The 20,272-nt window shown below is 44.1% G+C and overlaps 1 long non-coding RNA gene across 1 annotated transcript; it reads left to right on the forward strand.

Annotated features, from left to right (window-relative positions):
• The first annotated feature begins 1,005 nt into the window (after window positions 1-1,005).
• Window positions 1,006-1,941, forward strand: LOC119359383. The gene is made up of 2 exons (XR_005172501.1): window positions 1,006-1,485; window positions 1,822-1,941. It is a non-coding gene; the product is annotated as an uncharacterized LOC119359383 (long non-coding RNA).
• The last annotated feature ends 18,331 nt before the right edge of the window (window positions 1,942-20,272 follow it).

Genomic DNA, 20,272 nt, shown 5'->3' on the forward strand with positions numbered 1-20,272 from the left:
CAAACAATAGCTGCATTCATTCCCCTCCCACCGCCTCTTCTCTGGTCGGCGTCGCCCGGTAGCCATGGCCCGGCAGAAGGTAACGACATACACCATACACCCGCCGGAGCGGCGCTTTAATTTGGAAATTTTAGTGGTCATGCATGCATCTTTTTGTGCTAGCACTCCTATATAAGTACGACCGGTCGTTTCCCACGGACATGCGCGGGTGGTGGAAGAGGAAGGAGAAGGGAAGCGAGCTATGGTGTAACGTTTTTACCACAATTTCTTACGAAACTGAGTGCAATAATAGTGTAGTTTTGCAAACTACCAGTACTACACCTGAAACGGTTCAAAACCAATACCACCACCACGCCTACGTCTGACCACCCTAGCCGACCCAACCCCCTCCCTTGCCAGCGCACGATTCCCGCGTGAAACGTTCAACGTCGCTATAGATCGTCAGTGTCGCATTAATGCCAGGCCAGAGCGGAGGCGACCTCTCATCGGTGCCGGCTTTGAAGCAACACGACGGACGCGAGAGCACCGCTTCCCGGTGCACGCGACTGCTCTGCTTCAAGGCTAGCCATAGTTTGGATGAGTCTCCATCATGGGGAACCACACTAGCTGTGATGATATGGACTCCCGCTGCCCACAGTTATGAATCATTCCATCTATGAAGAACACATGGGACTGGAACTATGAGACGGACATGTACCCAGGAGTGGACGTATGAACCTGAGTAATGTAGTGCAGTAAGCGAAGTAGAAAGGCACAAATCTTACATTCTTAAGAAGTTGATCCCCACCACTACCAATTCTGTCAACATGGACAACGTCCACATCAGCTGCATGCCACATCAGTGTTCACATGAGGCTTAACATGCATGTGATGCCATGTCATCCTACCGTTACCATCTCATAGATCTTTTCTTTATCCTGGAAAAAATAGATCTTTTCTTTATCAATAAAATGTTCAATTTAGTGTGCATCGCTCCTCTTCCATCTTCTGTAGCCGATGATACACATCGTCTTCCATCTTTCATAACGGACGCAACATCTTCTTATCCTCAACCCCCTGTTTGGTATGCACATCTCCTCACTCCAATCGAAATCTTTAATAACCTCCATCAGCCATCCGCACCACCCAAGCCAGCGGCAATCTCTTCCTCCGTGCCACCCAAGACGGAGGTATTCTCTTCATGCGTCCACACAGGTGGTGCCTGCCTTAACCGTCCGTCCGTGCTAGCCAAGACGGCCGCACAACCGCCGGCCACCAATGTCTAAAGTGGCGCTCCTCCATTGACGTAAGTGCGGCCGCCTCGCCGCAACCTCATGGCGCAGCACACCTTAGTTTCTATCTCCCTCCAAAGCATCTGGATCCATTCCCTTCCTGTAGTATTGTTGTTTGGGATGGCCCTGTGCACCCGCCTCTCTTTGATTTAGATGCAGGCCGGCCGCATGCTGCTGGCAATACGGTAGTTCTTACTCCATTGAACCCAACGAGGTAATCATGCATGTTTCTTCTATGTCTGAGCATTCAGACCCTTAATGTTGCATTCTATTTCCTTCTCCTTCCTTTATTTTTGTTCTCCGGGGTGGCCCATCTAGCTGCCTCTCTTGATTCATGTTCAACCTTCCGACTGCCAGCAATTCGGCATTGTTGCTAGATTTTTGCTGCATTTGTATTCTTGTACACATATTAACTCTTTGAATTTTGTGACGAGATAATTCGCTGTACATTTCTTACGGCTAATGTAGCTACTTCGTAATTATCTCTATACTACACTGCTACTGTCCGGATGTACTAGCAATAACTTGGTTTGTTTGTGTATGCTTGCAGGTATACAGTCTAGTCTACACTTTCTGTTATATTTTACCCAAAGCAATATGACCTCACACAACAGTGGACTGCTATTGAATCATAATCTCACATGTGAATGATTGACAATTTTTTCTCTAATCTTGATTGGGGCTAGTATTTATAACTGCAAAACTTTGCTCACTTTCATGTTTGTTGCTTGGACTTCTCACACCTGTAATTTGTTTTAATTTATAAATTGTTTTAATTTTCAAACATATCATTCATCAATTATGAAACACTAAAGTAAAGATTGGCTTCAACATAATCTCTGTATTATCCTATGATCGGGGTGTTCTAGCAAGAAAAAGATTTATTCATTTGTGCTTGCATGTATACAATGCACTCTACACATTTTTATATTAACCCATATCAATATGACACAAACACTGACCCTGATAACCTCTCTACACTTGAATAAGGATGTCAAATACAACTGACAAAAGATTTTCCTGTACTGTAATCTTGATCATTGAAAAAATTCAGTCACTTTTAGGCAGGTACTTAACTTAATCTTATTCATCTGAGTTAACTGGTACCTGTGTCGCAACATTGTACCAATTTTGTGTCATTGCAAAATAACATGTGCACTTCACTTTTGCTCACTCCTTTTACACCCATGCAATTCTACACATGCTTATTTTTATATACTAATAGGTCACTGCAGGTTGGGTTATCTGTTTGTGAACTTATATTTTTCTTTTAATTCAAACTATGTTTTCTCAATGCTAGCAGAACTCCTTAGATTATACATCTTCAGAGTCTTGTTTTTGCACACGAGAATATATCTTAAGAGCCCATTGTGAGCCATTAACTCCGCAGAAAATGCTAGCTGCCAATACAAATTCTTTAGCTATCAACAGTGTGATCAATAGTATGCACAATCTCACCACACAGAATTTGCTGAGATGCCGGATGCTCTACCTTTGTATTTCCATCGTCCGCACTCCAGGGTGAATGCCTCTGAAATCCTCACGTCACTCTTCCATTAGTTCTGCCAAAAACGCACAGTAGATACATGCACGAAATGAATCTGCTCAAGGATTCTACAAAACGAAAAGTATGTGTAACTATCACAAGGAAATCTCAGGGTGAAGACTATAGTAACCAACTGCCACATGAACATCACATTATCACTATTGGCTGCATAAAAAAAGTGAATGACACATCCAAGACATTTCCAGCAACGAGGACCCGGCAAAAGGAATTTGATACATATTTGCTCCTCTGCTAATTAACACACATTTATAAACAATATATTTATTCTACATATAACCACATTTATAATTATACTGTACTAAGTACTTGGATTCAATATAACTTTTGTTACTATACACTTCTTAAAATTTTCCCTCAACTCAAACCACGTGTAATTGCATTGCCAACTTACTATGGTTCTCTACGAATATCATGGTATTTTAATCTTTGAATCGTTAACAGATTGGTTCTCTAAAATTCATCCTCAAATACCCGCAGCAACGCGCGGGGAATCATCTAGTAGTATGAACATGCGTGGCATATAGGCATTTGTCTCTTACTACCACTAAATGTTGTACGTGCAATGCACGGTGATGTTATGGAGTACGTGCCTAAGTACTATACTACTACTATATTAATTGTAGGCATATATTAGGTTTTATATTTGTTTACGTGTATGCCCCGAGACATTCCAACTAGACTTGTCTTTCTCTCCGGGTCGCACTTTGTATAGTTCATACCACTAGTAGTACTACGTGTGGTCTCCGACCCAGAAGCGGAAGAAGTTGAGACACCCTACCACGTTGTTCATGTCCCACTTCTTTCGTTGACGTGTGGGACATCCAGCACGTGCTGTGTTTGGCACTCCTTCATCGTAAGAGTTGAAACGCTAGCATTCATCAAAAATAAAAAATAAATATAAATCAACAATGATACTATACCACGCGGTTTCCTTGCTCCTCGATATCAGAAAGAATACTTCTATTCACCGACATGTGGGACGTCGACCATCCTGGTCCACTTGCCATGCACGTAGAACTCCAAGGGAGAGTCACCCCGGTCGTCGTGCTACAGTAATAATGACTAATGAGCCGTCAAATCACAGGCCCAATCTTTCCCACTGTGAAGTTGCTCGGACGAAGGAACCATCTTGACATCATTGAATTTAGCTTCTTGAAGAAAACTACTATACCAGCAGTACTGCTAGCTACAGTAGTTACTCCAACAGAGGCCTCCTTTGGTCCATAGGATAGGAATTTTATAGGAATATGAAAATCATAGGAAGTGAGATGACATGTATCTTAATTCCTATAGAGAAAGAGATGTCATTTGATGCATAGGATAGGAATTTTTCCATTGAGTCTAGGCTAATGTACTGGTAATTTCCTCTAAAACCTATAGTAGTAACTCGTACAGGTACATGCTCATAATTAATTAAACCAACGTACGGGCGACACAGACACACACACTAACTACTAGTACTACTACTTCTTACATGATGGTCAGACACCGTCATTCTCCTTCCCGGCTTTGTCGGCGACACCCCACCATGCTTGGATCTTCGCCGAACTCTCCGCAGCAGCGCGTGCATCCTCTTCTTTCTTGTGGCGGCGGGCCTCCCTTTTCTTGAGTGCTTTCTAACTTTTCCGCTCCCTCTATGCGGCTTTGGCCGCCTCTTGCTCTACCGCCCATTCATCCATGGAAGCTTCAAATTCCTCCCACGTAGGTGTGAGGTCGTGAGCGGCGACACTGCGGGATGCCATCGCTTCCCTACCATTTTGTGTTCGACCGTGGGCGGTGAGGATCTCGGCGCGGTGGGATGCCATCGCTTCCTTACCGATTAGTGTGCGGCACGGTGGCATAAATGACGTTTGGTAAGAACTATGGGGTGGAATGGCTGGACAACTGTATAGTGCATTGGTTTGTCAAGAGCTCAAGGACAGAAAACGAACGAAATTTGGATTCCCCTTCAATCCTGCTCATTTGTTACCAAGTAAAATGCATTGGCGGTCATCGAACTTGTCTTGATAGCTCACTTTGATCATTGTATACAAGATATGGTGATTATACAGTCAATGGCTCAGCGTATAACTCTGTATTTGTCTGGTTGACCAGTCAAATAGTCCGCATGCGCCTCATCAGCTCATGTTCTTTATCTATCTATCTATATGGGCCTACCTATTAGTGGCGAAAGAAATAAAAACGAAAATTATGCATATGTGAAGAATCAAACCACAAACTCGTCACTTCAATGCACACTCGTCAGCCAAATGAAAATGAAATACTTTGCGTTAAATGCACAAACCAATTTTTTTATATTATACGTGATGCACACATTAGCACACACCTTCCATAGAGGCAAGTAGCATGTACGCGTGCAGACACTCACACTCACGTCGTCAAACCATGCTAATGCATGCACATCGCCCTCTCAATCAAAGTCATGCTCATGGCGCAACGCAAACGGCGAGCCCGTCACATGCGCCCCTTGGCGATGCCTGACATTACTGTTTATGCGTTTGCTGGAGGCCTCCGCGAACACCGAGCATGTATTCACCTGGCTCAACACCCACGGTCATACTCGTGACTTGGTGCCTTGCTCATGTATATCATCCATAACAATGACAATCTATAAAACAGCCTAGCTAGAGAGGGTACTATGGTACCTATATATGTATCGTGAGCGACTGATCATAGTGCCAGTACACATGAGTGTGTGTCTGATCGATTCATCCATTATTCGTAAGTTATGCATGGTTGTGTGGTTTCTAATGGTGGTCGTCGAAGGCTAGCTGGCGACAAGAGAGGTTGCATGGACGCCTGGTTGTCAATACATTTTGCATACGCTTCAAAGGCTCGTCATCCATGAGTTCACATTTTACCGCCACGCCAGCGTCTGACCGCCCTGGCCTACCGAACGATCCTACCAAAGATGATATCTTTTACCCTTTTGCCATTCTTGTTTGAACCTGCTCTTGTGTATTTTAGCCGTAGCTCAGTGTTCATCTTTTGTCAAGCATCTCGAGTAGATCACTGCCATGTGCTTTGTTGATATGTTGGAGTGCAGTAGCTTAGTTTCTTGTTGCATTATAGATGGCATCGTGCTGTTAATCGCGGAATTGTGCCATTATTGTTTTGCTTGCCATTTGCAAACCGTGCATCCGATTCCGGTGATCTTTATATCGATTTCGACCGAAATCAACTCATCTTTCCAGTGGCACGCTTGACATGCCAAGTTGAGGCCTGGTTAAATCTTTTCCTTCCGGAGCACGCATATGCATTGCATATCTCATCACGCATATCATGTCATGTTTTGCAGCATGTTGCTTGTGCATTGCACCGTGGTTGATTGTTGTTTCCTTCGCTTGTGTTCTTGCTTGGGTAGAGCTGGGACATGATTACGTGATCGAGGAACCCGTTGAGTACGCTTATGAGGATCAAGCTTACGTCAACTCGGAGAACTTTGCAGGCAAGATGACCATACCCTTGAAATCACTTCTATCTTTGCTTGCTAGTTGCTTGCTCTTTCGCTACACCGCGATACCTACCACTTGCTATATCATGCCTCCCATATTGCCATGTCAAGCTTCTAACCCACCTTTCCTAGCAAACCGTTGTTTGGCTATGTTACCACTTTGCTCGGCCCCTATTATAGCGTTGCTAGTTGCAGGTGAAGATGAAGTTTGTTCCATGTTGGAACATGGATATTGTTGGGATATCATTATTATATCATGTTTACTTTAATGCACCTATATACTTGGTAAAGGGTGGAAGGCTCGACCTTATGCCTGGTGTTTTGTTCCACATTTGCCGCCCTAGTTTCCGTCATACCGGTGTTATGTTCCTTGATATTGGGTTCCTTACGTGGTTGGGTTATAACGGGAACCCCTTGAAAGTTCGCTTTGAATAAAACTCCTCCAGCAAGGCCCAACCTTGGTTTTACCATTTGCCACCTAAGCCTTTTTCCCTTGGGTTCTGCAGACTCAAGGGTCATCTTTATTTTAAACCCCCCGGGCCAGTGCTCCTCTGAGTGTTGGTCCAAACTAGAGTCCTTTGCAGCGCCACCTTGAGGAAACTTGAGGTTTGGTTTTATTTGTACGAAGTGCTCATCTGGTGTGCCCTGAGAACGAGATACATGCGACTCCTATCGGGATTTGTCGGCACATCGGGCGGCTTTGCTGTTCTTGTTTTACCATTGTCGAGATGTCTTGTAACCGGGAGTCCGAGTCTGATCGGGTGTTTCTGGTAGAAGGAATATCCTTCATTGATCGTGAGAGCTTGTGATGGGCTAAGTTGGGACACCCCTGCAGGGTTTTGAACTTTCGAAAGTCGTTCCCGCGGTTATGGGCAGACGGGAATTTGTTAATGTCCGGTTGTAGAGAACCTGGCACTTAACTAAATTAAAATGAATCAACCGCGTGTGTAGCCGTGATGGACTCTTTTCGGCGGAATATGGGAAGTGAACACTGTTCTTGTGTTATGCTTGATTGTAAGTAGTTTCAGGATCACTTCTTGATCATTTCTAGTTCACGACCGTGCTTTGCTTCTCTTCTCGCTCTCATTTGCGTAAGTTAGCCACCATATATGCTAGTGCTTGCTGCAGCTCCACCTCACTACCTTTTCCTACCCATAAGCTTAAATAGTATTGATCTCGCGGGTGTGAGATTGCTGAGTCCTCGCGACTCACAGATACTTCCAAACAGTTGCAGGTGTCGATGATACTAGTGCAGGTGATGCAACCCAGCTCAAGTGGGAGCTCGATGAAGATCTTGATCGTAGTCTTGTTTCGTTTCAAGTTGATCAGTAGTGGAGCCAGTCGAGGCGATCTGGGACCTAGCATTAGGGGTGGTCTTTCTTTACTTTGGTTCCGTAGTCGGACCTTGATTGTATTCTGGATGATGTAATGCTATATCTATGTATTGTGTGAAGTGGCGATTGTAAGCCAACTCTTTATCTCTTTCTTATTTAGTACATGGGATGTGTAAATATTACCCCTCTTGCGACATGCCTACTATGGGGTTATGCCTCTAAGTCATGCTCCGACACGTGGGAGATATAGCCACATCGTGGGTGTTACAAGTTGGTAATCAGAGCCTTCCCCGACTTAGGAGCCCCTGCTTGATCGACTCGCTGGCGTTCTTGAGTCCAGAAAATGTTTTGAGTCTTATAGGATTATATATATCAAAGAGCGGGATTCTTGTTACTCCTCAGTCCCTTCGTCGCTCTGGTGAGGCCTCCTGGCGTAGAGTTTTGACTTTTCTCTTCTCAAATTTCACGATTTTTTTAGGATCACGCGGGTATCTTGGAATCGTTCCGATATTCTTGTGACGAGAACATTGTTCTTGGTGCCTCCTGACATTTAGGGGTTGTGGCAGTGTCCCGGGGATTTGAGCTCTGAGGTGTTGTCGTCACAATTTTATCGTTGCAGTTCTGGATACCTGAGTTTCACCGACATCGAAAATCTCCTTTATGCAGTTGTTGGTGAGATAACCTCGACGCCACCCAGTACTGGGGCAGGAGTTCAGGAGTATTTCCATAACTCGTATAATGGATGCTTTTCGAAGGTTGAGGTAAACTATTTCCAAAGGTTTCTTGGTTATGTTTTGAAGGATGGATACAGCTGGATGTAGGATTTGTTAGTTTTGGTGAGATATTATGCTTCCCCTATATCCCCAACACCCGATTGCATAACCAGAAAGTTTCGGGAGTTTATAAGTGGGAATTCAAGTAGCTCATAGGAATTCTTTCCTACAGACACATGATACAATATGGGATCTATCATACGTTTGTTTTCGGCTTATTTTGCAAGCCAATCCTTTGTTTTATTTTGAATTGTGGTATTCGAGTTGCTTCAATGTCAAGTTTTGATTCCATACCTTTCCTAAGCCGTGTTCTCATACTCCTATGTGAATACCAATCCTTCATGATAATCGAGATTGTCATGTCCATCCTTTTTCAAATGGCGTGTTTCTCTTCAAGTGGATCCGATCTTTTTCATCCGAAAGATCAACTCTAAGTATTCTCAATGGTGTTCATTTCATTCGTCCCAAGTTGTCTTTGTTTTTCCCGCCCTCCCATCCCTTTTTCTTCAAGGACTCAGATTTCATAATCAAGTATCCATCTTATTGATGTGAAGTATCTCCATTCTTTTCCGCCAATATTCTTATCTGGAGATTCTCAGGAAGATACTAACGAAGCTTCAAGTTTATCAATTTTCGTTCTTTCTTCTCTGATGGGATAAGTCAAGTTTTCGGTGTTGACCATAGTCCCTTCATCGCTTCAAATGCTTTCCCATGCCGGTGCACCTCTTAATCATCCACTCTTGCTATTCTATTGTTCCTGAGTGCTGAAGATATCTCAGAAGGCTCGTCTTGTCATTCAAGATCCATTAAAGCTCTTTTTGAGGATGTTATCTCATTCAAGCCATTTAATTTAACCGGTGCAATCTCCTTTTCAAGTAATCATTCAACGGTGTTTCTTTTGAGTGGGCCCTAACCCACAGGTCTTTTTCCCAGGATCTTACCTAACTCTTGTAATTTTACCGGAGCTATTCTCAAATCTTCTAAAGTTTGACGTAAGGATGAATTATCATCAGTCAAATGCCTTTCTCCATGAACTTTAAAATTCTTTTCATTGTTGATTCAACATTATATTCTTCATTATCCCGGAGTATATCAACAATTCATGGTGGTGTTTCTCAGCGTCATTCTCAACATTTGTGATTCTAGCTTGTTGCCATCCTCTCATAATTGTTTTCGATTGTGAGAATTCTTTTCACCGATCCGGAGCAGTTCAGGAGACTTTTCGGTTTGATTCTCCGAAGCCCATCATTTCAGAATATTTATTCTTTCTCACCTTTCGGATATCATTCTCCAAATCTTACCGGTGCATCATTCAAGTATTCACTAATCATCTCGGGATCTCTTTGTTCACTTGTATCTAAATTCCCTAAAGTATCTTCATTCGTTCTCTAATACTTCCAGGTGTTCCTTTATCTTTTCTTCAATCGTTTTTCAATTCTTACGTTTGTTCGTTCAAGATTTCTCTTCCTTCTTTATAATATTAATTTATTCGTTGTCTCAATCCTACCGGTGGTCCATTGAGTTTATGCTCTATCTCTCTTAATCCTTTCAACGAGAATAAGTAGTTTGACAAACCCATTGCTTTTCATCAATTTAATTGGTGAAGGATACGCATAATGTAATTCTTATTCTTGTTTCATCCAAGTGATTAATTCCTTATTCCGGAGGTTCATCAAAATTCTTGATTTCAATTGTTTCATCTTTTTATTTTCCCGGAGTTCCAACCTCTATCAGTTATCTCGTCGTGAAGCACCATCTAAATCATCGCAAGGCTTCACCTTGCGTTTTCAATTTCTTTTTCCTTTCGTTTGATCAATCTTTTATTACCCGAGTTCTTCATGGAGGTTCTACATGATGGTTCCGCAAGGATTTAATTTCTTCTCGGAGTGTTCATTGAGATTCTTTCCAGAGGAGTTCAAGCATTCTTCATCCTGCATCCCAAAGTGCAATTCTTTCTATCTTATTTTTTCAGGTGGTGTTATGTCTTTCTTGACAATTTTCCCTTCATTTTTCATGATTCAAAAGTTATCAGGAATGAGATATTTAAACCCATCACTTTCCTCCTTGGAATTATCTTGGGTTATATTTCACCTAAAGCTTTCCCTAAGGATTGTTACTATTTATGGTGCTTATCAATGAACCAAGTTCTTCAGTTACCCTCCTGGTGAAAATAAGCTTCTCGTCTTCTTGTTCATATCAATCCAATCTTTTGTTTTCCGTTAGTGGTAGAATTTCACCTCATAATTTTGAGATGTCTTCCATAAGCCACATCAAGCTTATCCTTTCGTTGTTGATAATCCAACAACTCCATTCTAGCATATGTTGTAAGAATGCTCTCTCAAGATCTTGTTTCCTTCCGTTCATTCCATTCCATTCATTCATTTCTTCTGGAGGCATTGTGTTGTTGCTCTCTTCTCTCATCATCTCGAGTTGTGAGGATCGTGTTCTTTTCATGCTTATCCATTTAATCGGAGTGTTGTGTCATCTCTTCAAGTTCTTTTCATCTTATCAAGTTTCATATCACTTTTCAACCGGAGTGCTGTCCAAATTTGTTCTTCCTTGTTCCTCTTTTCTAACGGATTATTTTCATCTTTGCTCATCTCCGTTGTATTATTTTCTCGAAGTTGTTCAACCTCTCAAGGTTCTTTGGTTTCACTCGTTTGGCAAACAAGCAACTTAGCTTACCTCTTATCTTCCTCTTCCTTTTCCCTCCGGTGCCATCCTAGATCTCGGGATGAGATCCTCTCGTAGTGGTGGAGTGTTGTAACGCCCCGAGACTGTTGCACCAGGTGTCTTCCAGTTTCTCGATGTTGTTGCCTTGTCATTTGTTTGCGTGTCATGCATTTCATCTCATGTCATCATGTGCATCACATTTGCATACGTGTTCGTCGCATGCATCCGAGCATTTTCCTCGTTGTCCGTTTTGCAATCTGACACTCCTATGTCCTCCGGCGCCCCTCTTGCCTCTTTTCGTGTGCGGGTGTTAAACATTCTTGGAATGGACCGAGATTTGCCAAGCGGCCTTGGTTCACCACCGGTAGACCGCCTGTCAAGTTTCGTGCCATTTGGAGTTCGTTTGATACTCCAACGGTTAACTGGGGAACCGTAAAGGCCTCGTGTGTGTTGTAGCCCAACACCCCTCCAAAGTGGCCCAAACCCATCCAAACCCCCTCCATCCTCTCGGTCGTTCGATCACGATCGTGTGGCCAAAAACCTCTCCACATTTGGACTCACCTAGCTCCCTCTACCTATATATTTGCACCTTCCCCCGAAAATTCATGGACGAAACCCTAACCTTATTCCTCCTTGCACCGCTGGACAAAAATCACGCGCTGGACAAGTCCGTGCCGCCGTCCGCGTCCAATCGGAGACCGCCACCTGTCCTGCCGCCGCCCTACCACCGCGTGGCCCGGGGAAGCCCATCACGGGCCAGCTCGGGCCCGGATCTGCGTGCCACCACCCGTGCCCGGCGACCCTCGCCGCGTCCCCGCCCGCTGGCGTCGTCTTCACCGCCGCCCTTCGCGGGCGCAACTCGCCGCACCTCCTGTCGCGCGCCCACATCACCCAGCCGGCCGACGCCCGCCTCGCCGCTCCGCCAGGCGCTCCGCCGGTGCTGCGCTGCCCATCCCCGTCGCGTGCCTCGCCGGCGCGCCCCGCTCCTTCCGCCGGCGAACCTCGCCACCGGCGCCGCCATACCTCGCCGGAGGTCCCCGCCGCCTAGATCTGGAGGTGGACCTGATCCACCACCTCCTCCAACCAAACACCCCCGCGCCTTGGACCGCTCCATCCCAATCCCCTTCGTCCAACTTTTCAGAGGGTATATTTTCCACTATGTCCCAGATCTGTAATGTTTTATGCACCTGTTCAACATGCCATAACTCCTCATCCGTAGATCTGTTTTGCATGCATGATATATCAAAATGTTCATATGGATGTGCTCTTCATTTTGTTCCATTGTACCGTGCTTGCTTGAGTCCATCTTGATGCCCAAATAGTTGATGCAAGAGTGCTATAAAATGTTAGGTGCTGTTTCTTAGTAGAGTATGAGCATTTGTCATTTTTGTTGCATTTGATGTGTGCATCTTATGGGCATGAGCTCTACATGTGTTTTGGACTATGCCATGGCATCTTTACAGGGGTGTATTCCATGTATTTTTTTATCAATGTGGTGACTAGCACAAGCATGCAAAGTAGATCTCGTTATATTGCTGATTTCAGAGAATTATAATTTCACTAAGTCATTTCCCTACTGTTATTTTTATGCCATGTATTCATGTTGCTACAGTGATATCCATGCTTCTTTTGAGTATGTTCCATAAGGATGATTTGGACATATGGTTGTGCTCTATCCATCCATGTCCCTGTTTGTATTTATGGAGTGCCCTAGCATGACTCAATCATGCTCTACTTTTGCTATAAAATGTTCCTGGCAGGTTGTTTACGTGTTAATCAATTTTGCAAAGGTTGTTGTAGTTGATCCATGCATGCTATGAGATTGTTCTTGCCATGGTTAGCTTCTTAATCATGTCTTCTTGCTGGTAGTATGATTATTTTGTCATGCAATGCCTTGTGTTGAGTGAATCGAGCTCGCAAACATGCCTTCATAATTCTGTTTACGCCATGCCCAGTTTTCTGCAAAGTCTGAATTTGTTAACGAAACTTGCTATGTTTACATGGGTGCCATCATATCTTCTGATCCTGTTTCGCTTATGGTCAGTAAGGGACTTTTGTTATATGCTTTGAGTAGATGCATGCCATGCCTTGTTTTGCTATGTCATGTTCCTATAGCATGTTGTTATCTTGCTCTAAACATTGCTTCCTGATGTTAATTCCTGCCATGTTACTATTTTGACTAAGTCTGTGAAGCTGATATATTTTGCCCTTTTGCCATGCTTGTTTGAACCTTCTCTTGTGTGTTTTAGCCATATCTCACTGTTCATATTTTGTTAAGAATCTCGCGAAGATCACTGCCATGTGCTTTGTAGCTATGTTGGATTGCAGTAGCTTAGTTTCTCGTTGCATTCTAGATGGCATCGTGCTGTTAATCGCAGAATTGTGCCATTATTGTTTTGCTTGCCATTTGCAAACCGTGCATCCGATTCCAGTGGTCTTTATATCGATTTCGACCGAAATCAACTCATATTTCCAGTGGCATGCATGATTTGCCAAGTTGAGGTCTGGTTCAATCTTTTCCTTCCAGAGCACGCATATGCATTGCATATCTCATCCCGCATATCACGTCATGTTTTGCATCATGTTGCTTGCGCATTGCATCATGGTTGATTGTTGTTTCCTTCGCTTGTGTTCTTGCTTGGGTAGAGCCGGGAGACGATTACGTGATCGAGGAACGCGTTGAGTACGCTTATGAGGATCAACCTTACGTCAACTCGGAGAACTTTGTAGGGAAGATGACCATATCCTCAAAATCACTTCTATCTTTGCTTGCTACTTGCTCGCTCTTTTGCTACGCCGCGATAACTACCACTTGCTATATCATGCCTCCCATATTGCCATGTCAAGCCTCTAACCCACCTTTCCTAGCAAACCGTTGTTTGGCTATGTTACCGCTTTGCTCAGCCCCTCTTATAGTGTTGCTAGTTGCAGGTGAAGATGAAGTTTGTTCCACGTTCGAACATGGATATTGTTGGGATATCATTAGTATATCTTGTTTACTTTAATGCACCTATATATATTTGGTAAAGTGTGGAAGGCTCGACCTTATGCCTGGTGTTTTGTTGCACTATTGCCACACTAGTTTCCGTCATACCGGTGTTATGTTCCTTGATTTTGCGTTCCTTACACGGTTGGGTTATAATGGGAACCCCTTGACAGTTAGATTTGAATAAAACACCTCCAGCAAGGCCCAACCTTGGTTTTACCATTTGCGACCTAAGCCTTTTTCCCTTTGGTTCTGCAGACTCAAGGGTCATCTTTATTTTAAACCCCTCGGGCTAGTGCTCCGCTGAGTGTTGGTCCAAACTAGAGTCCTTTGCAGCGCCACCTCGGGGAAACTCGAGATTTGGTTTTAGTTGTACGGAGCGCTCATCCGGTGTGCCTTGAGAACGAGATACGTGCGACTCCTATCGGGATTTGTCGGCACATCGGGCGGCTTTGCTGGTCTTGTTTTACCATTGTCGAGATGTCTTGTAACCGGGATTCCGAGTATTGTCGGGTCTTCCTGGGAGAAGGAATATCCTTCATTGACCGTGAGAGCTTGTGATGGGCTAAGTTGGGACACCCCTGCTGGGTTTTGAACTTTCGAAAGCCGTGCCCGCGGTTATCGGCAGATGGGAATTTGTTAATGTCCAGTTGTAGAGAACCTGACACTTAACTTAATTAAAATGAATCAACCGCGTGTGTAGCCGTCATGGTCTCTTTTTGGCGGAGTCCGGGAAGTGAACACGGTTCTTGTATTATGCTTGATCGTAAGTAGTTTTAGGATCACTTCTAGTTCACGATCGTGCTTTGCTTCTCTTCTTTCTCTCATTTGCCTAAGTTAGCCACCATATATGCTAGTGCTTGCTGCAGCTCCACCTCACTACCTTTTCCTACCCATAAGCTTAAATAGTCTTGATCTCGTGGGTGTGAGATTGCTGAGTCCTCGTGACACAGATACTACCAAACAGTTGCAGGTGACGCAACCCAGCTCAAGTGGGAGCTCGATGAAGATCTTGATCATAGTCTTGTTTCGTTTCCAGTTGATCAGTAGTGGAGCCCAGTCGGGGCGATCGGGGACCTAGCATTCGGGGTGGTCTTTCTTTACTTTGGTTCCGTAGTCGGACCTTGATTGTATTCTGGATGACGTAATGATATATATTTGTATTGTATGAAGTGGCGATTGTAAGCCAACTCTTTATCTCTTTCTTATTCAGTACATGGGATGTGTGAAGATTACCCCTCTTGCGGTTATGCCTCTAAGTCGTGCTCCGACACGTGGGAGATATAGTCGCATCGTGGGTGTTACACTGATTAAATAAACTAATACCTCTATTTAAGGAAGACTACTATGTTGCTAACTTCACCCATTAAGATAATGAGGGTGCTTCTATTTGTTAGTGTATGTTTGATCAACTAGTCCCACTATTACAGTAATCTCACTCCCTCAATATATGTACCAACAGGGATGCTCGATTTTGGTGGAACTGCACGAAAACTTTGGGTGCTTCATTGCCTTGACTACTTCCTTCCTTTCCTGTTAGTCGCTTATCTCGGCTTGCTTCCTTCCTTTGCTATCAGTAGCTTCGCTTATCTCGGCTTCCAAGGAAATAGTAATTGATAAGCTACCTCACACAGGTTGTACTAGTCTTTATCCTGATTATTGTGCTTGTCATATGTATTGGTAATTTGGTATTGTGCTACTATTTGCCGATTTCATAAAGGAGTAACTTGGAGACTAAACTCGCAGGGAAATCATTATATTGGTCGATTTCAGTAGAACTTCACAAAAAGATTAGATGGATATATACTTATGCTGCTGCTATGTACTTCAAAGTTCACTCAGACAAGCATCGATGTTGACAAGAAAAAGTGCCTATATTTATTCGAGTATTAACCGGCGTAAACCAGTTGTCAAACTCCAAGTATTAGGAGAGTGAACGTCAAAAATATTGCTTGGTGCATAGCCCAGTCTTTGGTCCCAACTTGTGCCTTTTGGTTATTGGCACATATGGTAGCGAACTGTATGGCATGGAGTCTAAAGATTCCAAAGAAGTTGGTTGATGCATATATTCATCTGGCACTTAATCAGTCTGCACGCAAGGGATGCTCCATTTTAGTTGAACTGCACAAAAAATTTGGATGGTTCATTTTCTCAACCGCCTCCTTTCTTGTCTGCAATGTAGAATTTTGGCGAGGTACAGGACCAAGTTGAGCCAGTAAACTAGTTGGATGAAAGTAGTGGCCAAGTTGCTCAAACCTCCCTCGGCATGAGGCCACTATTTGAGGATAAACCTACAAGGAAACTTCATATTGTTTGTGCTACCTCTTATGTACTCGAAAGTTTACTCGTATAAGCATTAATTTTAGCAAGAAGTACCTCTGACTGAACACCATTTACCACTCTAGGTAATTAAAGTTCGTCCATGGATGATATTGTCTATGATCTAAATCATTTGGATGCATAAACATACTGAACATGTGTATATCTGAATCTTTTTGTGAATTATCTATGCATATTGTCGTGTGGTCTATCAATCATTTGGATGCATAGACATGCTGAACTTGTGTATATATGAATCTTTTAAGTTTTTGATTGTGAATGTTGGCTATGAATATGTACGTGTCCTACAAACCTGAGTTTGATACTAATGTTTTAACTTTTCTGTTGTACTTGTGTGTGAACTTGTTAGTATGTCTATTGTGGGATTTGTGACGTGTGGGTGTCAACGGCACACCTTCTTCCCAAGAAGAATTGCACCTACTTTGTTAGGGTAGGAACGACGCATCAACTCTTTTTAATCTTTTTGCTCTGTCTTACCCCCTCCCCCGCTCAAATCCTACCGTAATGTTTTCGGCCTCAAAACAGACATAGTACTGCATTGTCTTTGGGGCTTGATGGAAAATCGAGTGCTGGTTTCTGTAGGTTGTCCCGCCCAACAAATGGGCTGCAGGTCCACCGGGGAATGGGAGGCTAAAAATACAAGTTGTATGGTGTAGAGGCAAGTAAAAAACGCCATCGAGAGCCATCCACTGAAGAAGAAAAATCGCATCTGATGTGTTTCTCCATCGCGCCGCCGGCCCCCTCTTTCATCCAGTTCGCTCCATTCCCCAACCGGCACCATGGGACGAAAGTTTATTACCCCCTCGCGCCTGTCAAGGGATTGAAGAAGCGTGGCATCGAATCCAACACCGGTGATGGCTGCTTGTCCATGTGATTTTCAGATAAGAAACTGGATGTTTCAGAGGTAGAGCAATTAAATCAACATGCACTTTTCAAACATGGATAACAGAATGTTGGAAATTTTATTCATGGTAAAAAATGGAACTAACAACAAGTTAACATCATGCTGACCAACATTCATGTATAGCACATCTTCATATGATGCAAAGTCAAAAAGATATGCTATTTTCAAAATGGCAAGAGAATGTTTTTTTAAACTGGGAATGGCAAGACAATGTTGAATGTGTGAGAAACTAGGTAAACTAGGGATGGAATTTTGGCAAGTGTTAGATATTTTTCAACTGCACCAGTTGGAATCGAACCCGGGCAGTATAGCTTTTGGGTGAGAGGGTTGCAGCCATCGGGCTAGTGCGGTATGTTCGAAAGAATGAAGGCGGCTTCCCCGGCTCTGCTTCTTTCCCATCCTTGTGCACTCGCCGAGGCGCCACCGTATGTCGTTGTCAACAAATGAGAGGAATCCGGAGAGGACTGTACACCAAGAAACTGACAGCGGGGACTCACCAGGTCCAAGCCGTACGCAAGCAAGTGCCCCATTGGAAAAAAAGCTTCCTCCTAATTGTATACTGATGTTGGGGCCCACGGGTTTGTCAACCTTAGTCAATAAACGAAATAAAATTCCAACGATGACTATCATCGGGGAGTTTTTTTTCTAGGGGTATCGAGGATCTTTTTTTGGTTGTGCGAAAGGGATATCTTGGATCTAGCTGGTATCAATTTTTTCAAGAGGGTGAACAAGTATCAGCTAGGTGTAGGTTTTTTTTTTAATATGTGTAGCCCACGACATTGGAAGACAGTGGTTTCAACTTATTTTTTGAGGTCCATACCGGCCTATGGGCCTCCCAGCGTAGGTTTTACTTTTTCTTAAAGACCGGCAACCTATTGTTTTTTAATAAAACGAAGATCTCTGTTCTATTTATCTATATATAAGAATAATAATGTTGTGTCCAATTTATGTTTTCCCTTCTAACCACATTATATATATTTATATTATTACTATTATCGTATATTTTATAGAGACTTACATATACATTATAAAAACATCCCACGTGTCATTAACTTATAAAAGTAGATGTTTAACAGAAGTTGGCAAGGAAAATCCTGGTTGTTTTTGACTCACAGGCAAGGAAAATCCTGGTGATTGCGTACAAAAGCTTGCGAAGATTTTAAGGACCAATGTAATAATAACACACTCATTTTGGATTTGAGCAATAACTTGCTAATTTGTTAATTTTATATATAAAAATGTGTCGCTCCAGTTTATTTTTTGATATTAATTGCTCCTTCTAACCTAACATTATATATGGAACGAGCCCAGCTAATTCATGTATTTCAAGAAAGTGCAAATGGTCTGAGATTTCATAGAAATATTAAATGGGCTGCATTGACGCAAATGTACTGTAAATTCTAGAAAATATGGGTTAAATATATGCCACATTTTTGTAGGCTGAGATGTGGGCCAATAGGTCGAAACGTACGTAAGGCATTGTCAACTTGGTCAACAAATGATTATGACATCCATAGCCATTGGATTTATATCCAACGGCCGACATGCACCTTTAATCTCTTGTCTTCATCCTCCAGCGTCGCCGGGACCGCCTGGTCCGGCCTCCGGCGGCTAGTGGCTCTTCTTAGCATGCACTGCTGCGAAACGCTACCCCACCGCCGACCAGGCTATCCCTCCACCCCTCCACACCTCCTGTTATTCTCCAACGACTGCAGCCCCACGCGGCACCAGAACTAGTTATAACCCTTGTACTCCTCTCAATCTGCGACTCCACTGCCACGTCTTCCCATCTCCGGGACGTTCCCTTCTGGGGCCTCGCCGTCATACACCGCCTCGCCGCGCTCGGCGTGGCGTTGTAAACAAATGAGAGTCGTCGGAAGAGGACTGTACGTGGAGAGCCTGATGACCAGGACCCACGAGGTCCACGGTCGCACCCAAGGAAAGTTCCACCTTATTAATCTGGAAAAAATGTTTCCTCCCCCTGATAGCTGGGACCCACCAGCTGTAACTTTGCACGAAAGGAAGTGCCTCCTTGTTATGCGAAAAAAAACTATTTCCTCCCATTGACAGCTGGGACCCGTCAGATTTGGTGGCTTACTTGTGGGCCTACTAAGCGGACGTGTACGCAGGGCTTTGTCAACTTTATCAACAAATGATTCTAGCAGCTGGACCGTTAGATGTTAATCCAACAGTTGTGCTCCTTCTTCAACCTCTGTTCTTGCTCCTGTCACCCGTGGGTGGCACTGCGGCAGTGCTGCCGCGCACCCGAACTAGTCAAGGTTCCCACTTCTCTCCATCTGCGACTCGGCTGTCGCGTCTTCCCCATCTCTGGGTCATGTTCATTCGGAGCCAACCGACTTGGACGGAATAGCTGATCGAAACGAGGCCTGGCGTACCGTAGAATGGAGGAAATGGACTTGTGTTCGACCGACCACGGTCGAAAAAGGATCCTGTTCATCGAGAGGGGTCTGGCGTACTGCAAAACGGAGGAAACGGACTTCTCTTGGACCTCCTACGATCGAAACGGGGTCCTATTGATTGGGAGGGGTGTGGCGTACCGCAAAACGTAGGAAATGAACTTGTGTTGGAGAGCTACGGTTGAAACGGGGGTCCTGTTCATCGGGAGGGGTGTGGCATACTGCAAAATGGACTCCACGGGATATTGTTCAGCTCCATCGTCGACCTCCTCCAGCCTCCACGGGCTACTGTTCATCCACCGGCGACCTCCTCCAGCCTCCACATGTGACTATTCATCCACGATGTCTCCCCACCTGCCTCCACCAGCCACTATTCATCCATGGGCTCCTGTTCATCCAGCCTCCACCGCTCCTCCACTAGCTACTGTTCAACCACCCCTCTTCACGGGGTCCTGTTCAACCACCCCTCCATGGGCTATTGTTCATCCAGCCCTCCACCAGCTACTGTTCGACCAGCCCTCCACGGGGTCCTGTTCATCCAGCCCTCCATGGG

This window comes from Triticum dicoccoides, chromosome 2A, assembly GCF_002162155.2.
Source record: "Triticum dicoccoides isolate Atlit2015 ecotype Zavitan chromosome 2A, WEW_v2.0, whole genome shotgun sequence".
Classification (NCBI taxonomy): domain Eukaryota; kingdom Viridiplantae; phylum Streptophyta; class Magnoliopsida; order Poales; family Poaceae; genus Triticum; species Triticum dicoccoides.